Raw genomic sequence first — 8,924 nt, 5'->3', positions numbered from 1 at the left:
AATAATAATAATAATAATAATAATAATAAATTTATATAAATAATATGTTTTTATTGTCTCTCATTCCCCTGTTAGGAATCACAGTCATCAGAATGTTATCAAACTGATGATGCTTCATTAACAAAATGGAATTTTAAGAAAATCTTTAAACTCTATGTCTGCCTTATCTTCCCACTGTGAAAGGACTCAGAAGCTGGCTAATTTCCAAGAGACACTTAAGCAAAGTGTACATGAGTAAGCAATTACTGAGCAAGTAACTTCTGTACTGTGCTGCTTTGAGTGGCAGAAGTGCCCTTGTTACAGCAGGAGACAGAAAAGGTCTGTAATGCAGAACTTCTCTAAAAATCTTTCTGTGGTATCATATTCATGGCAAACTTTACAATGCATGGGTAAATGATCAACCTAATTACATTTCTTGTATCCATCATAGAAGTCTCATTATTTCCATCTCTTCCCCCATCTGTCTCTGCCCATCTGTTTTCTCTTATGGTTGGCCTGTAAGGTCTTTGAGACTGGGGTTGTTTTTTTATATCCATGTAAAATATCTAAGGGGATCCTGCTTTACAATAAGGAATTATAACCAAAGTGATACAATAAATATTTCATAACCAAACTTGCATATGTAAGAAGCTGAACTATCAGTAAACTGTAAACATTTGAAGACCTGAAAATGTCAGATTTCAAGCAAATCAAGGGATCCTCTTTAGCATATAGAAAACTTCTGACTCTGTTTAACCTGTCTTAATCACCTATGTGTTTTTTCTTATGTCAGTAATGAACAATTCAGCACATAATTTTTCTATCCGTAAGCCTATCAGAGTCAGAATTGTCACAGAAGTGTAGTATTATTGTCATCAAGCATTGCTTCAGGACACAAGGAGTGCACAGAAAGCATGGAATGCCCCTTTGGGATTTCTACTGAGTCTTCTGGCTATGTCTTTTTGCAGCATTCTTGGTAGGGTATATTTCCAAGGACATGCAACCCTCTTTAGTTGGTTTTTTTTCATCAAGAGATGTAATTTCTACTCCTTGTCTCAGCAGATCAGGATTCTGCCTTAAGTTTAAGAGTTTCTCTCTCCTAATTTGAGATTATTTTGGTTTCACTGTGACACAAAGGTGTTAGATCAGTCCAAGCAGCAGTCTATTTTCCCCTAGAATATTCTTATTTAAAGAAATAGTGATGTGGAATTCTTAGAGCAGCACAGATACTATAAATAAAATACCTGTGGAATAGAATTGTTAAAAATGGTAGATATACCAAGTTGCAACTGTGTTGATGGAGACAACAGCATGCAAGGCTATTTTTTACACATATATCTATTTTTCATAATTAAATTATTTATGTAATAAATGTAAACTGGGTATTTAGGATTAAACTATGCTCTCTTCTAGCTCATCCTTTGTTGATTTTTTTGTGTGCATGTGATTTCATAAAGTTAAAAAATCTAGGTGACACATAGAATTTTGATTTTAGGATTTGCATCATCTGTGCCACCTGCCTCTGTATGTATGTTTATTTGTAAGTACTATAGCAACACTCCTCACTTGTCTGGTTAGAAACTCACATTTCCCCTTACATGAGTTTCACACACATTTTCTTTAACATTTCAGTAATACAAAAGGTGCCAGAGGAAAAATTTAGGGGTTCATAACAGAAGCAAGAACAATTGGAATAGTGAATTTATAACAGAGGCAAACTTGTAGATAATTTTAAAGCCTGACTAATAGAAAACCAGATTGTGGAACAGTAAACAAGACACCTTAGTCCACAGCAAAGTAATTTTGCTTAGTTTACCCTTTGGTGCAAGGTATTTATAACAAGCCAAATTACCTCATTTTTTTGCTTTAAGTTGGGCATATCCATAAGAACTCTTTTCATCTTCAATAATCAAAATATATTTCATGCCCACGTCCCTGCTCTCTAATGCTATTGACATTTAGTGACTATTAATGGTAATTCTCTGGTTGCAGCTATTGGAAGTATTTTTATAACTTTGTCATTTATCTGAGAACAACATATCTATAATTTCTTTATTACATAGCAATTCCATGAAAACTCCATGTCAAAATGTGCTTTGTTGAATCTCTGGAAAGATCCAACATATATTTCTAATCTTCAATGTATGAGTTGTTTCTATAAGAAGCACAGGAGAGGTTTCTCTCAACTGCTTCCTCAAGTGGAGTGATGCCTTCCATGATGTACATTAAAGCCCTGATCCCCTGGTATTACAATATAGAACATGCCCTCTTGTATTTTCCTCTCCACTCTGGTTTTCCTCCCAGTGAAAAGCAGCATGCACTCAGCAGTGCTTCACACCCACCTTTGCTTCAATAAGCAGTGAGTACATGGCAACAATTCAGACAGCAGGGATTCAACTCACAGGGATTCCTTGACACTTCGTATGTAGTGAGATGTTCTGCCTTTCCCACTTCTGTCTTGGAAGCCTTTAAGTGCCTTCAGTTATATGAAATTTAAAAAATACTCTAACCAAGAAAGGATTCTAGCCAGACATTGCTTCAAACATGCAACATAAAATATTTCCAGGCAGTGCCCAGAAAAAAACCAGTTGTAGCTCCTGAAGGAGACAAGAAATGATTTTGTTAGCATCTTTTAAAATTACAAAGAGCAATGCATGTATGGTATAGTCAGAAAAAAAAAAAAATCAATTATTTCTAGAAAATTTTAATCTGAGGTTATTTAGAGTCATAAAAGAGGATTTTATCCATTCCCAGTTTGGTATACATGAATACGGTGAATAAGTGAAAATAGGGATACAACAAAGGGACATTTTTGCTGTATGTGTGGAAGCAACAGATCATTATATTGAAGAGAACTTTCTTAGTAATATAAAATAGGGGAAACATATTCAAAATTTTTGATACATAGATTTCACCACTGTCCCCAAACTCTGATCAGAAAAGATACTTATTATATATTTAAAACAAGAAAGTGACCTAATAACCTGAGATGTTTCTTTGAACGGGTCACACTGTTTCAGATGGGTCTTTATAGTGCATATGGGATTCTATTTCCATGTATCATCCACCTGCTTTTCCATAAATATGTAGGAAGTAAATTATAATGGTCATATTTGATGGAGGAAAAAACAGAACAAAAACAAATGAAAAAAATAAACCCAAATCCCCAAACCAAACAGTAGAATACCTGAGTTTTAATATAATTATAAAATATTTATGCTTTATTCCATTTATATTTTATTCCATTTTCTTCTTTATATTCCATGTAAATGCAAGATATCAAATGGTGAGCTGTACTTTTCAGAAAGAAAAATACAGCTATATTTAGGCATGTGTATTTTTTACTTAGATGCTTGTAAAGAAAACCCTCAAACATCATTTTAATTCTTCTTTAAGAAAGAGAGGCAGAACTAAAAACTATAATTTCCTACCTTTTATGTTTTTTTGCTTGCTTTAATTTTAGAATAGGAATTTTTTCCTACCATTCTCATTCAGGCAAATTTTCTGCTTATAAATAATGGTATAGAAGTGATTAAGGATAAAATAAGCAACTTTAAATTATTCTTTCTTTATCTTGCTCTCTGGAACTCTGATCTGTGTAACTGCATGCTATCCTTGTTAATCATGAGGGAGGCTAACTGGAGTGACTCAAAAGGAATCAACCCTGTAATAATTAATGCAAGATTCTGAAGACATAAACTAATTTTGAATAGTTCATTTCACTTCAGTTCATGATTTGTTGATGAATAATCATGAACTATCTGGAATTAATTAGCTGATTAATGTTTATGAGTGACTATTGCCTTTGTATGTTTCATGATTTCATGTCTGCTTAGACTACTTCAGAGGAAGAAAAAAGACATGAAATGTGAAGAGGAATGCTGAAGAAAGATGGATCACAAAGATTAGTGCTTGCTTGCAGAATGTTATTTCAGAAGTGACAAAAGGTTAGCAGTGTATCAGTTCATTTTTCTGAGGTGATTATATGAAAAGAAATAAAAAAAGTAGGCCATAGTAAAGCAATTCACAACCACAGAAAACCCCAGCTCAGTGCCCTGATTATTAATGTATTTGTACCTTTACAAATTTTAATTGAATAATCTATCATCAAAACTTTATTGAATGTATGGCAGCAATTGTAAAATTAAAAGTAAAGGTTTCAAGGATGTGAAATTGAATTTCTAGGTGACAAACTGCTATTGATGTAAGGTACATCTATGTGTCATTCATATCAAGGAAATACTATTTGTTTGGAATTATACTAAACAATTCACATATTTTCATGTCATATACTTGTAAATACTTTTTAAACATGTTTTTGAAAAATTCTGCAATTTTTTCCATGGCATAAATGTTTTCTTTAATTACATAGAAATATGTAAATCCTTTTAACAGCAGTTAAGGGCACAAAATCTTACATAGGTTTACGTTTCATAGGTCATCTGGCTGTACATCCTCTAAGAAAATGGAAACAAAGTCTAATCCCCCAATAATTTAAATTATTATTTTGTGTTCTCACAAAGTGTTTATTCATGAGATGAAATATTAAATCACTCTGATGAAAGCTTAAATTAACTTTAAAAGTGTTTTTCACACAAAGCCATGAGAAATTAAGTTTGATACCTCAGGATCTGCAAAAAGCTGTATATTGTGTTCCTAAGCCATTGGACTCTTTCTTTCAGAAGGACAGGATAGCAGGATTAATGAAGAGCTTAATGATCTCCTGCTGGGATGATGAGTCCAGGAAGTAGCTGCTGTAAAAGGAGATTTTCTGGTACCAGCTGAGGAGCATTTGTGGAGGAGCCATGGAAGGTATTTCTGTGGGGTGGGCAGTTGGCTTAGGAAGGTCATAGGGAAGAGGAAAGAGTGGTTGCTAATATCTAATTTAGATTATGGTCTTTTCAGAGAGAGGAGGTGTATGGACTGATTCAGATTTCTTCTGAAGGCAAGCAGTGACAAGGAAGTCAGAAGTTAAGGTATCCTAGATTTCTGTATAACCAAGAGTTATCTGTAACTTCCTGCCTCACCCCAGGACACTGGGACAGAAGAGTTATTCAAAGCAGTATGCCAGAGGTGACCTAGGGCCCACTGTGTCTCCTTCAGGTAGTGATATTCCCAGATATTCCTCAAACCAGGGTACAGAGTCTCCTACTGGTGGGATCATGGATTTATACCTATCTGATGGTTTTGGATGTGACCAGCAGCTGCAAATCTCAAGAAGATATATGGTGCATCTTTTGCAAAGATCAGGTACTGTTGCTGCAGTTTAACTATGATAAATAAAAAGACCCACTGACATGAACTGAGCAGTGCAAAAGTGTTGTGGGTACTGACTCTTTTTCTGCCTGCATACCAGAGTTTGAAGAGCTTTCTCACAACTCACAATTAGTGTCTAAATTGGCAGTTTTAAAATTTTATTTTTTTGGGGTGGGAGGTTAAGTCTTTTTTTCTTCTTCTAAAACATAGAGAAAAAGAAAAAAGTATAACACATTTAATTTAAATTTCAGTATATAAAAATCTGTAAAATAATTTTAATTAAATTCATAATTAAAGTAATATTGCACTAAAAATAGTTGAAACGAAATTCCTAGTTGTATTTTTTAATAAATATTTCAATATATATAGTATATCTTGAGCACTTATTAACTCATATTTTACTGATGTCCTAAGTTAGTTTCAAAGTTGTCTTTAAAGACAGCTGAAGTTTAAAGACTTATATATGTATATATAGTATAACCTGTAGAACATTGCTTTTGGGTTAGGTTTCTAATAGGTGAAATTAGTTCTCATTTTATAGCTAGAATTCATAGAGGTAATGAAAAATTGAGACAAATTTTGAGGTTAGAAAATGAGGACAGTAGAATCTGTGGGTAATGGACCATCTAGTCATTTGGTAAGCTAAATATCACTTTAGGTAATTTAGTCCAGCTCAAGTTTAAGAGTCTCTGTTCCTGGGCCAGAATTTAAAGGACTTGAACACTTGAGGTCGTAGTTAGAGGCTTAGGAGTGCTTCAGAATCTTACTAGACTCTTATTTGCAGTTATTTGTAAAAACTCCATCAGGTAGAATAAACTCACCAAAGTGTTTGCATTGTGTAGCAAACCCCTGGGGAAAACCCCTTTGAAGAGAGGATGGCTACAGGAGGACTAAAAGAAGGCTTGAGGAGAGCTTCAAAGGAGCTTTTCTTTTCCACTGTAACAGTACTTCTGAAGTAATTAAGTTATGTACTAGCAGAAAAATAGGCATAGGCTGTGAAAATTGCTTATTGTCCTGTTTGTATCTGCCTTTTTTCTATCTTTGGCACCTTTCTTATACCTTTTCTTTATCGAATATGTTTATTTCTTTTTTCCTGAGGTTGCAAACGCTGTGTCACAGACTGGTCTCTTTATAGTTGTATGCTGCAAATTTAATATGATTTGAATGATACTCTAGAGGTCAGTTCAAACACATTTGAGATAAAAGCTGTCAAAAGTTGTTTTCTTGTCTTCCTAAAATTCAACCTTCTGGAATATTGATTTGAATACAATTATTCTTGAGTACATTTGTCACAGAAGAATTTGCTTTTCTTTTTCTTAACTAGTACCTCCTGGTAAATGGTGCATGTGTAACTGATCAGTCACGATTTTCCACTGTGGTTTGGGGTTTCTTCGTTAGCTTTTTTTGGTTGGTTGGTTTGGTTTTGTTGGTTTTTTTTGTTTTCTCTAGTCAGGGAATTGGTGTGAACTGAGTCCAAGTGGGTGGAGGTCTCAGGTGAAATGGGGGCAGTTGAAGCCTTGTTGGTGCACTCAAGGCCTTGGCAAAAGGTTCAAATAAATATTTATGATAGTAATTGAAGTAACACTGAAATGCTACAAGTATCCCTCCACAGCCACTCCCTGGTCAAGGTTTCCATGTTATATTTGGTCTGTAGTGTAGCTCCTCTACTGGTGAGAGGCTACAGAGGGAAAATGTACTGTCATGTGCTAAGCGATGTCTTTACTGAGGTGGCTACAACAGCCTGAGGACACAAATGTACATAAGTAATAAGTATTTTAGCCCAGATGGCACAGGGGAAAAAAAAAAAAAAGGGAAAAAATATAATGTAGCTTTGGATTGAAGGAACTTCTAGATATGGCTTCAATAGAATGAGATAAACATGAAAAATGAAGGAATATACATACAGAGAGCATGTGTGAGGAGTATAGCTTGTGTTGCGCAAATACAGTTATCACAAGCAGAAAAATGTTCTATCTGGGTATTTTGCCTACTTAAACTACTTAGGGTTGTCAAAAGGCACAATTCTCTAGTGCAAAAATAGCATTCTAGTAATTTTCTCCTGACTTGACACTACTATTCTCATGCCCCCAAGAATCAATAACACAATGTCCAGCAGAGAGGGAATATTACTGAATATTATCTGTCTGAGGCTCAGACTTGTCTTTATCTCCTTTAGATAAATTAATAGCCTGTCTCATAATTCTTTCTGTAACTGCAGAGTGCAATTGGAATTCAACACAAACTTACTGTGAAGGTGCTGCTGATTGTTACAGGTTTCCAGCCTGAGGGAAAGACACTATCTTATTCAAATGAAGACCTTATCCTTGTCACCTCGTTTGCCAGCAGCTGAACTTTCTTGTGAAACAGGGAAGTGTATCCTTCTGTTAGTTTAAATTGGTACATATGTCTGCCCGCTTTTTAAAAGGAATTTCATGCTGAGAATACATGCTGAAAACGCTCATAAAATTCAGTGGCTTGCTGGGCAGGGTGAAGATGTTAAATTTAACTTATTTCAAATATTTTCAAGACTTTGGCACTCCAAAATATTAGACAGCAGAGATAATGTAACATTAACTACTGTTAGGGCAGCTAATATTTTGTATTGTGTGGCTTCTTTATATATCTTCATATATATAGCTTCAACTTAGCAATACTACTTGTGAAATTTAAGGATAGTTCCTCAGTGTGAGACCTACAGAATATTCCTAAGCTATCAGTGATCTTCAACATTGGGTACATATGTAGCTAGGAATATATAATGTTGATTATTGACTTTTTTCTGAAAGTCTCCTCCTCCGAGGAAGTGTCTTTAGTAGTGCTTAGTAGCCTGTGTTGTGACTGTTAGGGTGGAAGGCAGATTTTGATGCAACACTAATGAAATGAGATGAATTCTTCTGAAACACACTAGAAGTTAGTTAATTTTAGAAACTGAGACTCTGTTAGGGGTCACCAAGATTTTTAATAATACATTAGAATTCTAAGTGAATTGAAATTCTACTGGAATTATATAAAATGCTTTAAAAGTGAAGTCTTAAATATAGAGGTCATTATTTTCTGCAGGGATTTCTCAAAGGGGATTAAAGATTGAATCTGTTTTACTCCTTGTTTTACAAGATACTTGATTACCTGCTGCTAACTGAAACTTCACTTACTTTGTGAAGGCCTGGAGAAATGTTTAATTTTAAGTGTGGTTCAGGTTTGGCTCTTGTTTGATAGGGATTTGTGACTGTTATTCCATTATTGGCAACTCCTTTTCTCTTATGTATCCCAGGAAATTGGCTAAAAGGAAAACAAGCAGAGTATGATGACAAAAGAAGAGAAGATGAACTATAGGGAAAAGCAATGAGTATTTTTCCCGGTTTAATGACTGTAAATTATTAGATGTTTGTGGGTTTTTTATGCAGCAAATACTAGAAACACTGTATTTTCTTAAGTACATCAGTAGAAATGCTGATAACAGAAAAGAAAATGTTATCTTGTTTATTCTGGGCATATATGATAGAGAAATGCCAAAAAGAAAAGTATATAAATAAAGTTTAGCAGGGAGCAGAAATTGTTAAAGAAACATAAAAGCGATAGTAAAGTCATATTTGAGTTGGAAATGGGGTCAACTTGTCACAAGGAAATCTGGTTTCTTAATTTTTGCTGCTAAAGTCTTTCACTAGGAAAGTTTCAGTTTGTTTTCTAAA

At 34.4% G+C, this 8,924-nt stretch overlaps 1 long non-coding RNA gene across 1 annotated transcript; it reads left to right on the top strand.

Annotated features, from left to right (window-relative positions):
* The first annotated feature begins 4,848 nt into the window (after window positions 1-4,848).
* Window positions 4,849-6,608, top strand: LOC107199756. Its single transcript, XR_004500118.1, has 3 exons — window positions 4,849-4,955; window positions 5,083-5,229; window positions 6,078-6,608. It is a non-coding gene; the product is annotated as an uncharacterized LOC107199756 (long non-coding RNA).
* Window positions 6,609-8,924: the final 2,316 nt, after the last annotated feature.

The sequence above is a fragment of the Parus major genome, chromosome 2 (genome assembly GCF_001522545.3).
Source record: "Parus major isolate Abel chromosome 2, Parus_major1.1, whole genome shotgun sequence".
Classification (NCBI taxonomy): domain Eukaryota; kingdom Metazoa; phylum Chordata; class Aves; order Passeriformes; family Paridae; genus Parus; species Parus major.
Note: the sequence above shows the minus strand (reverse complement) of the source record. Positions and strands in the feature narration are given on the sequence as shown.